This window comes from Aotus nancymaae, unplaced genomic scaffold (assembly GCF_030222135.1).
Source record: "Aotus nancymaae isolate 86718 unplaced genomic scaffold, 86718_ANA_hifiasm-v0.15.2.pri h1tg000010l, whole genome shotgun sequence".
NCBI lineage: Eukaryota > Metazoa > Chordata > Mammalia > Primates > Aotidae > Aotus > Aotus nancymaae.
The window spans coordinates 34,740,809-34,758,637 of record NW_026988421.1 but is presented as its reverse complement, the minus strand read 5'-3'; the positions used below and the strand labels follow the sequence as shown (position 1 = coordinate 34,758,637).

Here is a 17,829-nt window from a genome sequence, read left to right as displayed (position 1 = left end):
AACATGGGTGTGTATCATTAGAGAACTTGTTAAAATGCAGATTCTGGTCCAGTAGCTCTGGAGTAGGGCCTGAGATTCTACATTTCTAACAAGTTCCCAGGTGATGATAATACTGCCCCTCCATAGGCCACACTTTGACTAGCAGTGTGACAGGGTCATTACATGCCTTAGTCTCAGGGCTTGTTTTGGTACTAAATGACCAAGGTTTTCCCACCCTCGACCCCCTTGCCAATCTGCCACTTCTGGTTACTGATCAGCTGTCACCGGGGGTGATCGGAAGCCAAATTCATTTATTCATTCAGCAAATATATGCCCTAGAACAAAAAATTGAGGCTCCCAATTTGCCAAATCCTAGAAACCAGAATCTTCAGCACACACAAACTACTGTTACACAAAATGGCCTTGTGTTAGATTTCCTGCACATCTCCACCTTTTCTCCATGGCTCCACGCTTCCATAAACTTCCCTAATTCTCTGCCTTCAACTTGAGAAGTACTGGAGCAGTATGTGTGTCTGCCTGCAGAACCTTGTGCTGGGTGTTGGAGTCCCAAGGAGCTAGAGGTAGCAGGGACTCAGGGCTCCGAGATTAAGAACAGTGTGCCTGAGGCATTGTCTTCCTTCTGCAGAAGAAAGGTGGGAATAATTCTAGGAGCAAAGCAAGGCAAGTGCGTGCAGAGAGAACTGATAGAATTTCTTTAGGTTTGGGAACTTGAGGGGGTTGTGAAGAGAAAATAAATTGTTGGAGAAAAGAATCCAGAGTAGAGGTTGTCTAACATGTATGCAACATACAGTTTTTGTTAGAATATGAAAGTGACTTTAGAGACCCACAATGGCAGTACATGCCCCTACACAAAGAGTTGTTTCCTTCTATAACCATTACTTGATTAAAAAAAAAGAAGAAGAAGCCAAAACAAAACAAAACAAAACAAAAATGAAGTGTTTCCAGGAAGGAAGTAAAGCATTGCTTTATGCCCATGAGGATATAAGTAACATAGCATATGCCCATTAAATAAAACAGGATACTATAGATTACAGTACAGAAGGAAAACAATCACTTGTAATATTTTGGTGCTATTTCCTGTTTTTTACTATGCCTGGGTTGTTTCTCTCATTTGGCATTCACTTGAGTAGGACCTTGAAAAATTATGAGATGGCACCATGATCATTAGGCTATATATACAGTTTTAAAGCCTGGCTTTTACTGTGGCAGTGAAGCACAAGTATTTTCCATTTTATGGCATGGTCTTGGTTAGCATAATTTTTATAGTCACATAGTTTATTTAACAATTCTCCTGTGATTGAACATTGAGGTTGTTTCCATTTCCAATAAATGTCTTCATGCAGGAAGTTTTTTCCATATGTAGGATTACATCCAGACATATGGAAGGGATATCCTGTCCCTTCTGGATGCAATCCTACGTACAGAAAAAACTTATGTAGGATAGGATCCCAGAAATATAATTACTGGATTGAAACTTGTTAATGTTTTTTAAAGTTCTTGATTACTGTTGCCAGGTCACATTCCCAAAGGGTGGGCCCTTCAGGCTGTCAAAGCAGTTCCTGTTTTGCAGCATCCCTACAGCTTTGGTGTTTTTGTTTTTATATAATCTTATTCATTTTTAGATTGTTTTAGTATTTGTTTAATTACAGTAAACTTGACATTTTTCACATGATACACTTCCTTTGTATACTTTTTATATCTGTTTCCTATTTATTATAATACTTTTTTTGGATTTGACATTTTAAATTATGTGAGTGCTTTATCATATAAAGCATTCAAGTTTTCCTGCCATACTTATAATAGTTTTTCTGTATTTATTTATTTATGTTCTGACAGCGTTTCACCATGTTGCCCAGGCTCCTGGACTCAAGCAATCTGCGCGCCTAGGCCTCCCAAAATGCTGGGGTTACAGGTGTGAGCCACCACATCTGGCCTGTGATAGTTTTTCTGAATCTGTTCTTACTGTGAATAGACTCAATACAGTTTTATATGTGGTGTCATATTTTTCTAAATAGTTTGAATCACATTTTATTCCCTCTGTCCCAGGATATTATTTTTTAAAGATTCTAAATGATTTTTGTTTTTGTTTAGCCATTATAATTAATTTTTTATTTTTTCCATGCTGATTAGAGAATATGGCTTTCTAATTTCTGAGGTTTCCTTGTAACTAAGTATATGGTGGATTTGTATAAATCTGTGAACACTTGTGAAGAAGCTGTATTGTTTTTAGGATACAAAATTGGATATTTATTCATCAATCCAATCTTTTCAATTATATGGTAATATATCTCCAACCATAATATTCTCCTATGGGTAGAGAGGAGCTTAGTCCTACCAACACCCTGATTTCAGTCCAGTGAAACTGATTTCAGGCTTCAGACTTCCAGAACTGTAAGAGAATAAATGTGTGTTATTTTAAACCACTGAGTTTTTAATGGTAATTTGTTATAGCAGCCATAGGAAATGAATATGGTTAAGTGTTTAATGAAAGGAAGCGCTGGTGGCTTTAGTTAGTTAACACAGGTTCGTAGTGGACATTGGTTCACACACTGTTCTAATCACCTTACAGATGTTAATTCAGTTCTCCAACAATCCTAGGAGGTTAGTATTATTTACTGTTAAGTGACTCATCTAAAGTCTCTAAACTGGTAAGTGTTGGAGTAGAGATTCAAATCCATAGCTGTTCTTATTATCTGGAGATATAATTCACGTATGATACAATTCACTCAAAGTCTACAATTCAGTGGTTTTTAGTGTATTCACAGAATTGTGTACTACAACCACAATTAGTTTTGCAACATTTTATCACCCTGAAAAGAAACCTCATATCTATTAATGGCCACTCCCCATTTCCTCCCTACGTGGCCCCCACCCTTCTGAGCCCTAGGCAAACACCAATCTACTTTCTGTCTTCACAATTTTGCCTATTCTGGACATTCATTTTATAGCATATATCCCATTGAATGCAAGTATCACATTTTATTCATCAGTTGATGAATGTTTGGATTGTTTTTACTTTTTGACATTATGAATAATGCTGCTGTGAGCATCCATGGACAAGTTTTGATGTGGACTTATGTTTTTAATTTCTCTTGATTATATACCTAGGAGCAAAATTGCTGGGTCACTTGTATGTCTATGTTTAACCATTTGAGGAACTGCCAGACTATTTTCCAAAGTGGCTGCACCATTTTATATTTCCACCAGCAATATATGGTGATTCCAATTTCTCCACATCCTTGCCAACACTTGTTATTATCTATCTTTGATTATAGCCTCCCTAATGAGTGTGCAGTAGTGTCTCACTGAGATTTTGATTTGTATTTCCTTGATGGCTGATGGTTTTGAAAATGTATTCACGTGTTTAGTGGGCATTTGTAGATCTTTTTTGGAAAAATGTCTGTTCAGATTCTTTGCCCTTTTTTTTTTTTTTTGAGATGGAGTTTTGCTCTTGTTGCTCAGGCTGGTTGTCTTTTCACTTTATTGATAGTATTGTTTGCAGCACAAAAGTTTTAAATTTTGATGATATTCAATCTATATTTTCTTTGGTTCTTTTGCTTTTGTTGTCCTAAGAAGCCATTGCCTAATCCAAAGTCATGAAGTTGTACATCTATATTTTCTTCAAAGAATTACATAGTTTTAGCCCTTGCACTTAGGTTTTTGATCCACTTTGAGTTAATTTTTGTATATGTTATGAGGTGGGGGCCAAACTTCATGTTTTTGTGTGTGAATATCTAGTTGTTCCAGCACAATTTGTTGAAAAGATTATTCTTTTCTCCAGTGAATTGTTTTTGGCACCTTGTTGAAAATCAATTTCCCATAAGTGTGAGGGGTTTTTTCTAGACTCTTAGTTATATTCTATTTTTCTATATATGTAGCCCTATGCCAGTTCCACATTTCTTGATTACTACAGCTTTATAGTAAGTTTTGATATCAGGCAGTGTGAGTCCTCCAATTTCATTTTACGTTTTAAAATATTGTTTTGGGTATTATGGGACCCATGAATTTCCACATGAATTTTAAGATCAGCTTGTCCACTTCTGCAAGAAAGCCAGCTTAGATTTTAATAAAGATTGCATCAACTATGTAAATCTATTTATTTGGAGAATATTGCCATCTTAAAAATATTAAATATTCCAATCCATGAACATGTGATGTCTTTCTATGTATGTAGGTCTTATTTAATTTCCTTAAGTAATATTTTGTAGTTTTCAGAATATAACTTTTTTATTTCTTCTATTAAATTTATTCCTAAGTATGATTTTCTTTTTGATGCTATTATAAATGTAATTGTTTAAAAATTTCATTTTTGGTTTGTTATCATAGATTTACTTTTTTGTTGTATTAATTTTTTTTGGAGAATAAAAAATTACAAATTCAAAAATTCAAAATTACAGAAAAGTTATAAGAACAATTTAAAGAACACTTCACAAATATTCACCAACTTTAAAAATTCTGCCACATTTGCTTTATCATTCTCTCTTTCCTTTCTCTCCCTCCCTACACAACAGTCACATATAGTATTTTTTCTGAACCATTTGAGAGTAAGTTGTATAATTATATTACTTTACCCCTAAATATTTCAGTATGTATTTCCTAAGAAGAATGATATTCTCTTATATGACCACAGTACAGTAATCAAACTCAGGAAATCTGACACTGATAGAATACTTTTAACTGTAGTCCATAATCAAATTTTGGTCAAACAATTGTTATCATAGATTTACTTTTAACCTTAATTACCCTCAACACTGTATTTCTCATAAGTTCTTAGATTCTTTAACAGTGCTTCAAATAATAATGACTTTATGCTCTTTCAATTAAGATACATTTAATTCAATGCAATTATCTGTTGTCCATTTACCTGTACTCATATTTTGTATGGTTTTTGCAGTTTATATTTTGATAAAATATTGAAATAACTCCTTTTAATCTACTTTTTTAGTCTTAAATTCTGTTCCCCTTCTCTCTCATTTGGTTGATATATATTGTCCATCTTTATTTTTATTCTTTCTAAATCCATTTTGATTCTCTGGTTTCTTTTTTTTTCTTTATCTCTTATTCTTTGTTTTAATAGAGGAATTTAATTCACATTTATTTTATCTGCCTCTTTTTGTTTTATTCTCTTTAGTGTTTAAAGTTTTTTTCTGTTATGCTTTTTGCTATACAGACTCTGGACTTTGTTTTTATATTTCCACAAAGCTGTGGATAACAGACATCTTATTTTTAATTGTATCTGTAGCCATCTTTATTTATTTATTTATTTTTGAGACAGGGTCTTGCTCTGTCATTCAGGCTGGAGTGCAGTAGCATAATCATAGCTCACTGTAACCTTGAACTCCTGGGCTCAGGCAATCCTCCTGCCTCAGCCTTCCAAGTAGCTAGGGCTACAGGTATGTACCACCATACCCAGCTGATTTTTTATTTTTTGTAGAGACAGGGTCTTGTTATGTTGTTCAGACTGTGGAAATAAAAGAAAAGCATTCCTGAGCTTAAATTTATCTTAATATCAAAGTGAAATTAGTAATTTTTGACCCCAATATGAGAGGATTAAGAGCTTTTGTGTCCCTGTGTCGTCCTCCTTTTTCTTATTTAAAATATTTAATTTGATATTATGAATTCAAATAATAAAAATTGTGTAGTCATTAATTTAACAAGATTTTTTTTCTCTTTATTTGGATATTAATAATCAAACTTATTCCTCCATGGATTTAATGAATTTTAATCTAGTTCTTATCTCACTATGCCTTTTCCCATTCTTGGGTCCTTAATCTTGATTCCTTTCATAATGATTTAGTAAACATATTAATTTTCTAGAAAGGCTATTAGTGTTATAAAACAGAGACAACTTGTCTTAAATATAACAATCTTTCCCCCTCAAGTCATTGGAAATAATCCTCCATTGTCTTGAGAAATTTGATGCTGTAAAGAAGTTGTTATAGTTTGAATATGTCCCCCCAAAAGCATATGTTCAAAACTTAATCCCCAATATAACAGTGTTGAGAGGCAAGACCTACTGGGAGGTGTTGAGATCATGAGGGCTCCACCTTCATGAATGGATCAATGCCAATAATAAAAGGACTTGCTGTGAGTTTGATCTCTTGCTCTTACGCTCTTTTGCCCTTTGCTTTCTGCAATGGGATGACACAGCAAGAAGGCCCTCACAAGATGCTGGCCCCTTGATCTGGAACTTCCCAGCCTCCAGAACTGTGAGCCAAATGAACTTCTATTGTTTATGAATGACTCAGTCTGTTGTAGCAGCACAAAACAGACTCAGAAGTTGAAGACAACTGTTTCTTGCCTCAATGGTTTTTGTTCCCCATTTCTGAAATTTACAACTTTCACAATAAGATAACTGGGTATAGACTTCCTTTCAAAAATTTTTGCCTGGAACATGTAAACCCTCTTGATTTCCAAATTTATGACTTATTTAGGAGCAAGAAAGATTTCTTCTGTCATAACTTTGATTAATGCTCCTGCTTTTTTATTTTCATCTTCAGGGATGTATTATTTTAATCTCTTATCTCTAAACTGCTTGTCTGCCTTCCCTTCCTTCTTCCTTCCCTTCTTTTTCTTTCCTCCCTCCTTCCTTCCTTTCTTTCATTTTTCTTTCTTTCTCTTTCTTTCTCCTTCTTTATTCCTTTCATTTTCTTCGTTTAGTTTTCATTGCATTCTGAAACTATTTTCCTAAGAATTTCCTCTATATCTCTGATTCAATTTTCCTTAACTATCTCCAGTATAAACTTTCATTTAGCTACAATGTTTTTGGCTTCCATGAAATCTTTTATTTTAGCTTGTTTTCTTCTCATGGCAACATCTTCCTGTGTAGAGTTAAGATTCCCATCTTGTTCCCGCTTCATATTTATTTTAAAGGCAAGCTTTTCCTTCATTGTTCTTTCATTTTCTTGCAAAATTTATTTAATCCAAAGCCTTATCCTTGAAAGAAAAGAGATTTCTTTTGTATGTGTATATAGATAAATATGTTTTTCACCTTATCCTAAAAAGTATTTAAGGATGCATTAGGGGAGAGTCGTCCCAGTCTAATGTTAGATATGGATGGAATGCATAGTCTGCTCATGGCTCCCTCAGGTTCTGTTCAGATCTTGGAAAAATGCAATCACCAAATGCTAGATCCCTATCTAAGTATGAGAAGACATCTAAATCCTCTAGGCAGAAAAGTTCACTCAGATCCAGGAAAGAAGGCAGAAATCTTCTGGCCATATACAGTAGTCATGTTCCAGAGGATAGACAGAGGAGGGCTGTCAGATTTCTGTCAATATGGGTGTCCAGAGGCATAAAGGCAATATGGGTGTGGGGTTGGTGTAATTAGCTTCGCAATCTGGAAAGCTTTAGGAGTTCACGGTGAGCCTGTAGCAGGCAAATCAGTTGAGCTCCAGAGTCCAAGACCACCCTGAGCAACGTGATGAAACCCTGTCTCTACAAAAAAAGTAGCTAGGTGCGGTGGAATACACATGTAGTCCCAGCTACTCAGGAGGCTGAGGCAAGAGGATCACCTGAGCCTCGTAGGCTGAGACTACAGTGAGCCAAGATCACTGCACTTCAGGCTTGGCGATGGAGTGAGACCTTGTCTCAAATAAATAAATAAATAAATTGACATTAAAAAAAAAAAAAAGCCTTTGCTCCTTCCCCACTGAGAGCGAACCTCTGTTGATTTAGGAAGTGAGCTCCTGTTCCACTGCTTAGCACTTTTCCTGAGACTTTGTTGGATATAATTTCTAAGATCTCTTTAGACTTGTGGTAGACATATGGCTGACAATGTGGCTCTTTCTGTGAAGAACATTCCAGGTAAAGGAACTAACATGTGCAAAGTCCTGAGGAGTAATTAGGTGTTTAAGGAGCAAGAAGGAATCCAGTGTGGTTGGAGTGGAGAAAGCAAGGAGGTGAGAGCTGAAAGGTAGCTTTAGCCTAAACAGAATATCTAGGGTCTTGCAGGCCACTGTATAGCCTTTGGCTTTTACTTATAGAGCAATGGGAACCATTGTGGGTGTTGAGCACAGGAGTGACTTTATCCAATTCACGTTTTAATAGGATCACTCTGGCTGCATTGTAGAGAATAGATATAAAGGGGTATGAGCAGAAGAAGAGAGACCAGTTGGAAGACTACTGCAGTAATACAGATAAAAGATGATGGTGTCCATTTCTAGGTAGTAGCAGTGGAAGTGATGAAAAGTGATTGGATTTTTGGTCTAATAGAGCCAATAAAATCTCCTAGTTGGATTTGGATGCGAAATAAGAGAGAAGGAAACTTGACTCCAAGGTTCTGGGCCTTCCAAGAAACTAGAAGGATGGTGTTGCCTTGAGATGAAAAAATTGTAGGAGGAATAGGTTTGAGTGGGAAGATTAGGATCTCAATTTTGGGTGTTAATTTTCAGATGCCTATTTGCCATGGGGCTTTCAAATACAGCAGATAGATATACAAATTGGGAGTTTGGGGAAGGAGACTGGACTGGAGATATGAATTTAGGTCATCAGGTAGTGTTTAAAAGGAGTGAGACAGGATTTAAATGCAATGAGACTTGGTAAGTGAGGTAGCTAGAAAACAACAACAACAACAATGCTCTAAGGACTGAGCTGGATGCTCCAACTTTAAAGATTGGGGACAGGAGGAGAAACCGTCCAAGAAGAGAGACTGTGTGTGAGTGTGAGTGAGTGTGTGCTGGAGTGGGGGAAGGGGGATAAACTAGGAGAGTATGGTGTCCTGGGAACCATCAGAGAAAAGTATTTCAACTGAGTCTAATGCTGCTCATGGGTAAAATAAGATGAAACTGAGAATTGACCCTGGAATTTGGCACAGTGAATGTTGCAGGTTGTTAGTAAAGACTTCACAGGTAGAGGAAGTCTTTTTGGGGATGGAAATATTTACAGAAGGGTGTGTAGCTTCCTGGTGCTGATGTCCATCTAGACTGCAGACATTTTCTGTGACAGAAAAGCCAGAGGCCTTTCAGGGCCAGGAAGTATGGTCTTTTTCAATTGTGTTTTTCTCAAAAAGCTTGCTCCAAGATTCAGATTGTGAAGACAGCCCAAACTCCAGGCCCCTACCTACTGTTACTCTTCCCAGAACTGCCTTATGGCTTCAGAGAGCATATCTGTTTGCAAAACTCATGGAGGATTAAGGCTGGGGAGGAGTAGAAGATCACATTTCAAAGGTGGTGTAGGTATCTATGCATCTGGCATTTTAAAAAGACTCAATGGATTTTAGTGCTGGAAGAGATTTAAATATCCTCAGATCTCTTAATTAAAATGAAATTAATTGCATTTGTTATCCGTTTTAATTATAAAAATAATAAAAGTTTATAACAAAATTTAGAATATACAAAGAATAAATAAAATAAAAATTTGTGTAAGTTTACTACTCATAACTCTGTCATATGACTTTTTCATCTTTGTCTTGTTCCCTTGCTCTGGATTTTACTGTTTTTTATTATTTATTTTCTACAAATTTGGGGCCATATTATGCATACCAATTGTAATCTTCAATTTTACTTTACAATTTGCTGTAACAATTGAATGGCTTTTACGATACGATCTTTTAATGCTGCATGTAATATTCCATCATTTGAACATATACCATATGTCTGTTTAATCATTTCCTTTTGGGAAACATTTGGGAAACTTGCAGTTATTTTCCAAATTATTTTTCAAAAAGATTTGCAAATTATTTTCTAAATATATGATTATATTATAACTTCTGTGGATTAATCTCATTTTATATCTTTGACAATTTCTTCAGGATCAATTCCTAAAAGTAGAATTTCCAAATTTCAGCCGTGTATGATTGATAGAAATACTGAAGTCCTGAGGTGGGAAGGAATGTGCTCCAGTTGCACAACTGGTTGGTGGCTGAGTGTGTCCAGTTCCCTTGCCTTTTTGAAAGAGCCCCACTCCTTTTCTTGCTACCATGCTTCCTAGAGCATTTCAGCCCCCTGTTAGTGATGTCCTATATGACTCCTTGGACCTTGATGACATTTAACCTTTTCCTGAAAACTCCTGTCTCCCACTTATCCCAAACTAGTCCCCCAGTGTATCTCTGGGCATGAACTCTGAACAATTAGAGATGTCCTCCTATTTGATGAGAGAAGATGTGCTTCTCAGATACATTTCTTCTTTAGGGGTACAAATGTTTCTCCATTAGTCAAGAACTGCTACCCATTAGATATTCCTTAATGTATCTGATGGCTTCCCGGAGTTTTCTTGACTTCTTTTTAGCTTTACCGGCCATATATTTTCTCTCTAAAATCTCACTTCACTGTAGTACAGACATACTTCAAAGATATTGCAAGTTTTTTCCAGGCCACTACAAAAGAAGTAACATGATTAAAAGAGTAATATGAATTTTTTGGTTTCCCAGTGCATATAAAAGTTATGTTTACACTATACTATACCTATTAAGTATACAATAGCATTATGTCTAAAAAACAGTGTACCTTAATTAAAAATACTTTATAGCTAAAAAATGCTAACAATCATCTGAACCTTCAATGAGTGGTACTCATTTTGCTGGTGGAGAGTCTTGCCTTGATGTTTATGCTACTGACTTATCAGGTGTTGGTTGCTGAAGGTTGGAGTGGCTGTGGTAATTTCTTAAAATAAAACAACAATGATGTTTGCCACATTGAATAACTCTTCCTTTTATGACAGATTTCTCTGTAGCATGTGGTGCTGTTTGATAACATTTTGCTAACATAGAACTTCTTTCAAAATTGGAGTCAATCTTCCTCAAGCACTGCTGCTGTTTCATCAAGCAAGTTTACGTGATATTCTAAATCCTTTGCTATCATTTCAACAATGTTCACGGTATCTTCCCTGGGAGTAGATTCCATCTCAAGAAACCACTTTCTTTGCTCATCCATAAGAAGCAACTCCACACCTATTCAAGTTTTATCAGGAGATTGCAGCCATTCATTCACATCTTCAGGTTCCACTTCTAATTCTAGTTCTCCTGCTGTTTCCCTCACTTCTGCAGTCACTTTCTCTGCTGAAGTCTTGAGCTCCTCCAAGTCATTCATGAGGGTTTTAGTCAACTTCTTCCAAATTCCTGTTAATGTTGGTATTTTGACCTCCTCCCATGAATTATGAATGTTCTTAATGGCATCTAGAATGGCCAATTTTTTCCAAAAGGCTTTCAGTTTACTTTTCCCACATCCATCAGAAAAACCATTATGTATGATAGCTACAGCCTTACTAAATGTATTTCTTAAATAAGACTTGAAAGTCAAAATTACTTTGTCTCTTTTGTGTTGCCATAAAGGAATACCAGAGACAGGATAATTGATAAAGAAAGAAAAGTTTATTTGGCTCACAATTCTGATGGCTTGAAAGCTCAAGATTGGGCATCTGGTGAGGGCCTCAGGCTGCTTCCACTCTTGGAAGAAGCTGAAGGGGAGCCAGAGTGTGCGGAGATCACATGACGAGAGAGGAAGCAAGGTATAGAGGGGCTGGTGCTAAACTCTTAATCAACCAGTTCTAATGGAAACTAATAGAATAAGAACTCACTCACCCCTAAAGAAGGTCATTGATCTATTATGCATGAGGGATCTGCCTTCATGACCACACACCTCCAATTTGACCCTACGTCCAACATTGGGGATAAAATTTCAGTATGAGGCTTGGAGGAGACAAACATCCAAACCATAGCACTCCTTGATCCATAGCCTGCAGAATGGATGTTGTGTCAGCAGGCATGAAAACAACATTTATATTCTTGTATATCTTCATCAGAGCTCTTGGGTGACCAGGTACATTGTCAATGGACAGTAATATATATATATGTATGTATTTTTGAGACGGATTTTCACTCTTGTTACCCAGGCTGGAGTGCAGTGGCACGATGGACAGTAATATTTTGAAAGGAATATTTTTTTCTGAGAAGCAGACATCAACAGTGGGCTTAAAATATTCAGTAAACCATACTGTAAACAGTATGTTTACTTACTGTGTGTTGTGGTCATCCAGCCTTTTTCTTCCATTTATAAAGCACAGGCAGAGCAGATTTAACATAATTCTTAAAGGCCCTAGGATTTTCAGAATTGTCCACTAACAATGGCTTCAACTTAAAGTCACCACCTTCATTATCCCTTAACAAGAGAGTCATCCTGTCCTTTGGAAGCTTTGAAGCCAGGCATTTCACCTCTCTAGCTATGAAAGTTCTAGATGGCATCTTCTTCCAAAAGAAGGCTATTTCATCTACATTTTGTTGTTCATGTAGCCACCTTCATCAATGATCTTAGCATGCGCTTCTGGATACCTCGCTGCAGCTTCTCCATCAGCACTTGCTGCTTCACCTTGCACTTTTACATTACGGAGATGGCTTCTTTTCTTAAACCTCATGAACCAACCTCTGCTGGCTTCTGACTTTTTTTTTTTTTTTTTTGCAGTTTCCTCACCTCTTTCATCCACTGAAGAGAGTTAAAGTCTTGCTCTGGTCAAAGCCCTAGGCTTTGGTTTAAGGGAATGTTGTAGCTGGTTTGATCTTCTATCCAGACCACTCAGACTTTCTCTGTATCAGCAATAAGTTTGTTTCTCTTTCCTATCATTTGTATGTTCACTGGAGTAGTATGTTTACTTTTTTAAAATAGTTTTTCTTTGCATTCACAACCTGGCTGTTTTATGCAAGAAGCTTAGCTTTTGGCCTGTCTTAGCTTTTGGCCTGTCTTAGCTTTCGACATGCCTTCCTTGCTAAGCTTAATTGTTTCTAGGTTTTGACTTCAAGTGAGAAATGTGTGGCTCTTCCTTTCACTTGAACACTTAGAGGTCATTGTAGCATTATTAATCAGCCTAATTTGGTATGTTGTGTCTCAGGGAGTAGGGAGGCCCATGGAGAATGATGGAGACAAGAAAACAGATAGTAGTGGAGCAGTCAGAACATACACAATGTTTATTAAATTTGCCATCTTATCTGCATGCAGTTCATGGCATCCCAAAACAATTGCAATAGTGACATCAAAGATCACTGATCACAGATCTACATAACAGCTATCTATGGCTCACACCTGTAATCCTAGCACTTTGGGAGACTGAGGTGGGTGGATCACGAGGTCAGGAGATCAAGACCATCCTGGCCAACATGGTGAAATCCCGTCTCTACTAAAAATACAAAAATTAGCTGGGGTGGTGGCAGGCGCCTGTAATCCCAGTTACTCAGGAGGCTGAGGCAGGATAATTGCTTGAACCTGGGAGACAAAGGTTGCAGTGAGCCGAGATCATGCCACTGCACTCCAGCCTGACGACAGAGTGAGACTTCATCTCAAAAAAAAAAAAAAAAGGAAAAGAGAAAGAAAAAGTTTTATATATGGCAAGAATTACCAAAATATATCACAGAGACAAAGTGAGCACATGCTGTTGGAAAAGTGGAGCCAATAGATTTACTTGACACAGTCACCACAAAGTGGTTTTGATTTGCATTTCTCTAATGACTAGTGATGATGAGCATTTTTTAGTAGAGACAGGGTTTTTTTGTTTGTTGGCCTCACAAATGTCTTCTTTTGAAAAGTGTCTGAAAAATATGGAACGCTTCACAAATTTGCATGTCATCCTTGCGCAGGGGCCATGCTAGTCTTCTCTGGGGATACTGTCATTTTATTAATGCATCCTGGAGTTGGCTTAGTTTCAATTTGAGGAGTTTCATATGCTGCAACTTCTTTTCACTAGCAAGTGATAGTTTTGACGTTCCTCATAAATCATAATTTCTAGGACTCTGAACTGCCTACTTGTACTTACCTCCTTTTTAATTAGGTTTGTGTGTGTGTCGTCCTTATTGGTTACTGCTTTTACCTCCTAAGGTCTTTTTTCAAGGCCATTTCACTTAACTTTAGCTATTAAGCCGAAGTGGAGGTGCTAAGGTGATTTAAAAAATGGAAAGATCCTGATTTAAATTGCATGGTCAAAAACTATCGTGCATATTTGAGAAGGAAAATACAATGTAAATGGGGGCTTTTCAGGCACCATGTTAAGCACTTAGTATACATTATTTCATTATGAGGTGAGAACTACTGTTATTCTCAATTTAGATGTGAGGAAGTGTGGCTAGTCCCATACAACTAGGAGGGCCAGAGGTGTATTGCAGACCTAAACATACCCACAGAAATGAAGCTCACATATATTTTATGCCAATGATAACTGATGTTGGATGGAATTATATAATCTATTCAGGTATATTGCATATTTCTCATCTTTTTTTTTTTTTTTTTTGAGACGGAGTTTTGCTCTTGTTACCCAGGCTGGAGTGCAATGGCGTGATCTCGGCTCACCGCAACCTCCACCTCCTGGGTACAGGCAATTCTCCTGCCTCAGCCTCCTGAGTAGCTGGGATTACAGGCACGTACCACCGTGCCTAGCTAATTTTTTGTATTTTTAGTAGAGACGGGGTTTCACCATGTTGACCAGGATGGTCTTGATCTCTTGACCTCGTGATCTACCCGCCTCCGCCTCCCAAATTGCTGGGATTACAGGCTTGAGCCACCGCGCCCGGCCTATTTCTCATCTTTAACAGAACATACCACATAGGAAAACTTTTAATAGGTCAAGATGATGACATTGACATTTTGAACATTAATTTTTGTGGCCCTTTAAGTATGAATAAGTATATGGCCCTATAAATATGTATCTTAATTATATTTATATTGACAGTGCCAAGTATGTTATAGGCAACTATGATTCAAATCAGTGCACATATACATATTGAATGAGTACATGAATGAATCAGTGAAGTTATCAAACAGCAAGACCTTAAGGTCTATTAAAGTTTTTAGAACTATTTGCGGGCCGGGTGCGGTGGCTCAAGCCTGTAATCCCAGCACTTTGGGAGGCCGAGGCAGGTGGATCACGAGGTCAAGAGATCGAGACCATCCTGGTCAACAAGGTGAAACCCTGTCTCTACTAAAAAATACAAAAATTAGCTGGGCATGGTGGCGCGTGCCTGTAATCCCAGCTACTCGGGAGGCTGAGGCAGAAGAATTGCCTGAACCCAGGAGGCGGAGGTTGCGGTGAGCCGAGATCGCGCCATTGCACTCCAGCCTGGGTAACAAGAGCGAAACTCCGTCTCAAAAAAAAAAAAAAAAAAAGAACTATTTGCCACTACACTAAATCTTTTATAAACTGTTTTGCTTTATGAGTCTGTGTGTCTGGTCTTCATAACTTTTTTCCTTTCTCCCTGTCAGTGTAAATAGAATATCTATAGACATGAAATGTGTCTGAAGTTCTTTGCAAATGGAAGACTTAAGGAAGTTGCCCCAGGCAATTCAGATCATTGTGTCCAAGAGAGCAACAAATTCATGTTTGACCCAGGTCATGACTGTACTCAAGGGATTTGATCCTAGGTATGGGGTCCAGCTGTAGGGGCAGCTGGGAAGTACATTCTTGGTCTCCGTCCAAGTCATTGGTCAGGGAAGTCTGCCTTAGTGAGCACCATGGAGACATGGGAAACTGAATTCAGACCTTATGTGACAGGAGCGGACTAAAACCAGTGTAGGCATAGGATCCAGCAATCCCACAGCTAGGTATACACCCAAAAGAAAGGAAATCTGTATATAGAAGAGATATCTGCCCTCCCATGTTTATTGCAGCACTATTCACAATAGCTAAGATTTGGAAGCAACCTAACTGTCCATCAATAGATGAATGGATAAAATGTGGTACATGTACACAATGGTCTGCTATTCAGCCATAAACCTAATAAAATCCTGTCATTTGCAATAACATGGATAGAACTGGAGGTCATTATGTTAAGTGAAATAAGTCAGACACAGGAAGATGAACTTTACATGTTCTCACTTATTTGTGAGAGCTAAAAATTAAAATAATTGAACTGAGAGATAGAGAGTGAAGGATGGTTACTAGAGCCTGGGAAGGGTAGTGGGGGCTGGGGTGGAGTGGAAGAGGGGATGGATAGTGAGTACAAAAAATAATGAGAAAGAATGACTAAGACCTGGTATTTGACAGCACAACAGAGTACTATCAAACCCATTGCATTGGTTTGCAATAGGTTGACTATAGACAGTAATAATTTAATTGAACGTTTAAAAGTAACTAAAAGAGTATAATTTGATTGTTTTTAACACAAAAGATAAATTCTTGAGGTGATGGATACCTCATTTACCCTGATGTGATTATTATGCATTGCATGCCTGTAACAAAATATCTCAAGTACCCCATAAATATAGATACCTACTGTGTACCTGCAAAAATTAAAAATAATAAAAATAAAATCAGCATAGAGAACCAGTCTCCTACTAATTTTGTCAACAATTTAAGCCAGGTTGTAGTCTTAAGGGTAGAAACAAAATGAGGTCCAGGGCCTTGGTAGCCAGACAGAAGTTCACAACTGTGTTATATACTCTGGAATGGATTTAGCCAAGGAAGTTTATCCAGATTTTCCCATAGGTGATGTTAAATTCCTTCCAGGACACTTGACCCCAGGCATGGGAGTGATGGTGGGTTTTCGGGTGTTCTCCTACTAAAGCAAAAATGTCCATAATATATTCCAGGAATTAGGTGAGACACAGCCTCAGGAGACAAGACTGTCCTGCCTTCACCAGGGCAGGTAAGAGCTGGATAAGGGTGAACAGAAAGGGACAAATTATTGATGAGAGTTCTGTGAGTAGAAACTCCTTTCTCTTCTTTAGAACTTCTGCCTCCAAGTTGTTGATGCTACTCTCAAAACACACTGCTCTGAGCTGAAGATAATACTGCAGATAGAGTGCCATGGAGGCATTGGTTTGCAGTGATCTATAAAGGACTAATATGCCAGGCTCTGTGCTAAGTGCTTGACTTTCACCACCTTGTTTACTCCTACAACAACACTTTTTAAATTGCCCTATTAAGATTTAGAGCATTCTATCATTCTAAAATGTTTCCTGTGATTCAGTATATATTTATTTACTTTTTGGTTGATTTATTGAGTGTAGAACTGATAATCACTTTATGGGTAGTACATTTCCTTTTTTGTATCTCGTTTGAAGTGAGATGTTGACAAATTGGGTGGGTATGTCCACAATGGGGAAGGATGCAGAGACTATGTCATATAAGGAACATGTGTCAAAGGAGGTAGTAAAAATGAATATGACTGGGGCCAGTAGTTCCAAGAAAAGATTGCAAACTTGCTCCTGGCTAATTAGAAGGTTTAGCTAAAATAGTTTCAGAGTGATCACGCGAACCTGGTAAAGACAACCTAACATTGGGTGAAGGAGTTAGGGCCATTTGGGGAAGTCCTGGAGCCTAAGCTAGGTGGTGATGAACAGGGAAGATGTGAAGGAAAAAGGAGAGAATTTTCCCTCTTGCCTTACCGACTTCATCCTGCATTAGTTCATTTCAGCTCTTCCTGTTGTTCCCCCATCCCCAACAGTTTTTCTATTCTTTTATCTATTTCTGAATTGATTGTCTAAAAGCTCTAAGGCTGCTTTTTCAGCTCCTGGTCATCTGGATCACTATTGTTTTCAGGATTCTTGGGGATAATGGGATGGAGGCATGGGAGGAGAATGTCTAGGTTAAAAAGATACCGAGCTGGAAGTAGAAGCCGTGGTTGAATTTTACACTCAGCCACATACAGGTTGGGCAAGTTGCCTTGTTCTTTAGCCTCAGCTTTTGCACACCTGTAAAATGGGAGGTGGGGTGTGTGTGTGTGTGTGTGTATGTGTGTGTTTCCTTTGTGTCCTAGGGAGTTTCTTTGAGGATCAAAAAAGTGAGTGGACATAAATGAATTTTGTAAACTGTTTTTGAGACTATCTAAATGTAGTTTCATGAGTATAATTGTTAGCATTGTAGCTGTTCTGTTTGCTGCATCTAGTTTAATTTGGAAGCTCCCTAATTCACAAT

General features: G+C 37.6%; 2 protein-coding genes and 1 non-coding gene across 10 annotated transcripts in view; 1 reads left to right on the top strand and 2 right to left on the bottom strand.

The window, feature by feature from the left end:
* Positions 1-17,829, top strand: part of ENTPD1 (ectonucleoside triphosphate diphosphohydrolase 1) — a 155,346-nt gene that overhangs the window by 53,547 nt on the left and 83,970 nt on the right. The window lies entirely within an intron of this gene.
* Positions 1-17,829, bottom strand: part of LOC105708159 (uncharacterized) — a 112,508-nt gene that overhangs the window by 57,115 nt on the left and 37,564 nt on the right. The gene's annotated exons all lie outside the window — the stretch shown is intronic.
* LOC135274058 (U6 spliceosomal RNA) lies at positions 13,517-13,621 on the bottom strand. Its single transcript, XR_010341872.1, has one exon. It is a non-coding gene; the product is annotated as a U6 spliceosomal RNA (small nuclear RNA).